At 43.8% G+C, this 3,268-nt stretch overlaps 1 pseudogene; it reads left to right on the top strand.

Moving 5' to 3' along the window:
• The first annotated feature begins 2,102 nt into the window (after positions 1 to 2,102).
• Positions 2,103 to 2,778, top strand: LOC121037909 (AP-3 complex subunit sigma-1-like; annotated as a pseudogene).
• Positions 2,779 to 3,268: the final 490 nt, after the last annotated feature.

The raw sequence follows: 3,268 nt of genomic DNA, 5'->3' as shown, positions 1-3,268 counted from the left end.
CAGCACAGAGCCCGATGCAGGGCTCGAACTCACGGACTGTGAGATCATGACGGGAGCTGAAGTCGGACGCTTAACCGACTGAGCCACCCAGGCGCCCCAAAGGCCCACATTATAGCCTCACCATCCGGAGCAGGCAGGTCACCTTGGCAGTCCTAGTCCCCATCCGGCTCCCAGGCCCGGGAAAAGCAGAGCAGAGCCATGGAGGGGGCCTAGAACCAAAAGCGCAAGGCTCAAGCACCGCTCGAATGTCCAACCAAACCCCAAGCCTGTGCTGCTCCTTTTAAGGAAGGGCCGCAGAAAGGAGTCTGCCAGACATGGACTGGCCTATAGCTGGAGGGAATGCAGGACTAGGGGTGGAAGAAGAAGAGGCTGTCAGGAAAGGAGCCACAGAAACAAAGATAAAGCCAGGAGAGCACAGGAGAGTTCCCAGCAGGAGGCGGGGATGGTGAAGGGGCGGGCCCGGCCACGTTTGAGTAGCTCCAAGCAGGATGGAACCAGTTCTGCAGATGCTGCCCACTGTTCCGTGCCTGGGGCTCACCTCCAAGGAGTAACGCCCAATCTTCTCACACACAGGTGAGCAGGGAGCGGCAGTAAAAGGGAGGGGGTGGCAGGGTCCCTGGAAGGGCGACAGTTCTTCCCCCAACTCCAGTCCCACCCGCCAGCCAGCCAGTTGGCTTTGAGAGTGTAAATTGTGCGCCATTTTTTCTCATTACTGCCAACAATTTTCCTGGCAGACGTTTGCTCTCCCTGCCCACTGCGGTCCACCTGCTCGGTCCAGGGTCCCAGGTTCACTCGCAGAAGCAGATGGCTTGGATGGCATGGTGCTTCTGACAGCGCGGAGTCACCAATCCTCAGTGAATCAAACTAAAGTTTAGAGCAGGGACACACCGGGGTGGGCTTCCCAGTTTGTTAGGACGCAGCAGGCTTTCGGGGTGACCTGCATGTCACCCTGAGTTGATAAGAGGAGAGTGTGCAGATCAAGGCAGCTAGAGTTTTAGAGCTGCATACTCTAAGGTAAACTATACATGAAAAGAGCCTCGGAGATAGGGGGAGAATCCCTCTCAAGTATGCAGCGGAGTACTAATTCACACGCATTTGAGGAAAATACCTGAGGCTGGGAAAAGAACCACCTGATACACGTTTAGAGAAAACAATCTCCAGAGCTCAAATAGAGCAACGAGTAGTTTGTGTTTCACGGAGGTGTAAAAATGTTATAAATCTTGGGCCATTGAGTAGAGTACTAAGAAAGATATTGCCTCAGTAGTGAAATAAAATTAGCCAAGACTAAAGACTTGCTCTGGCCTTATGTGAGGTTCAAACTACTTCCAAGTAACCCAACTGGATTGAAATGAAACCTCAAGAATAATTTAGGTATGTAAAAATATTCGGTGCTCAAAAAGGTAAAATTCAGTGTGTCTGGCATTCAATCAAAAATTACCAGTCAAGCAAAGAAGGATGAAAGTATGACCAAAATGAGGAGAAATTAGAGACCAGAAATGAGATACCAAAATTAACTATGGGCTGAATATCATTAACATATCTCTCTATCTCTGTCTATCTCTATCTCTATCTCTATCTCTATCTCTATCTATCTCTATCTCTATCCAAATCTATCTATAGATAGATAGACAGATATCTCTGCCAAACCATATCTATGATACCGTTGTATTTATTGTTTACGTAAGTTATTGCCACAACAACATGTAGGCAGTTTAAATGTCTTTTTGAATAATCAGGTTTCATATGTTCAATCTATTAAAAATCTATTTAGGGGTACGTGGGTGCCTCATTCAGTTAAGCCAGCTACTTTTGATTTCAGCTCATGTCATGATCTGACAGTTGGTGGGATTGAGCCCCGTGTTGGGCTCTGTGCTGACAGTATGGAGACTGTTTGGGATTCTCTCTCCCTCTTTGTCTGCCCATCCCCTGCTCACTCACGTGCATACTCTCTCTCAAAGTAAATAAATAAACATTAAAAAAACCCAAACTACCATTTAAGAATATGCACATTGGGAGGGTGGGTGGGCAAGGATCACCAGTGATGACCCCAGGCAAAGCTGGTGCTCCTGCCCCAGTGCCCAACTGGTTGGACCTGCTTAGGCATGATCTAGGCAACCCTCATCTTCAACACCATGGGAAGCCAAGGCTTTCCAAGTTCTACAAGCCCTACAGAGAAGATACACAACAGCCAGTCATCAGGGAGACATTCTATTTAGTATCTAAGAGAGATGAAAATGTAATTTCTTAGAAGGAGAATTGTTAATTGGAGGATCTGACAACAAACTGATTTATAGACATTATGCAACATTATACTTTGTCTACTATGTGGATTCTTCACAAAGTGAACTTGGCATTTTAAATCCAATTCAATCACCCAGGAAGCCCAAGATTCATGGATCTCTTACCATGTGTATACAGATCTGACCCCCAAACCCACCAATCCCTGCTTCCTGAAAATCTTTCATAATGTCCTTAGAACTCAAAGTATTTGTGGAAACATTAGACAAGCGTTTTGAAAATGTCTGTGAACTGGATTTAATTTACAATGTAGGCAAGGTTCACAATATTCTTGCAGAAATGGTGATGGAGTGAATGGTATTGGAAACAAAAATGAATGAGATTGTTACACAAATTCATGCACAAAATAAACTGGAGAAATCTGAGGCTGGCTTTGCAGGATCTCTAGCCTGTGCTGTATCAGCTGTAAAAAATATGAATCTTCCTGAGATACCAAGAAATATTGACACTGCTGATATCAGTATAAAAAAGAAATTTTGATATTGCTGATACCAAACCTGCCCTTTATTTAAAATAAAAAATTAAAAAGGCCACTCCCAGAAAAAATCCAGGGGAAAAGTCATTTAAGTTTACCATGCAGTTGTTTACCAAAAATAGAAGAGGAGAGTCTTAACTTTTGCTCTTGGATTGAAGTCCAGATACTGTATAGAAGTTGTGTGAAATCAGTATGGAAGCTGAATGTTGCTTTTTTTGCTCAGTGATTTTGAAGAAACTGAGTAGTACCCCTGTGATATTTCTCTTTCTTTTCTGAACTACATTCCCATATCCACCTAAGGCATGCCTCTATGGACTGACTACTACAGTATTTCAAAAAGTGTTTGAGACAGTTCTTTAAATTATGTCCTTTAAACAATCCAAATGTGGTTTTTTGTATGGTTCACAAGAGCAGCATTCCACAATTCTTTCTGTCATTTGTTACAATTGTTATTTAAAAAACCAAGTATGTATTGCGTGAAAACATTATGACCTT

The sequence above is a fragment of the Herpailurus yagouaroundi genome, unplaced genomic scaffold, assembly GCF_014898765.1.
Source record: "Herpailurus yagouaroundi ecotype Mexico unplaced genomic scaffold, PumYag 164, whole genome shotgun sequence".
In the NCBI taxonomy this organism is placed as follows: Eukaryota; Metazoa; Chordata; class Mammalia; order Carnivora; family Felidae; genus Herpailurus; species Herpailurus yagouaroundi.
Note: the sequence above shows the minus strand (reverse complement) of the source record. Positions and strands in the feature narration are given on the sequence as shown.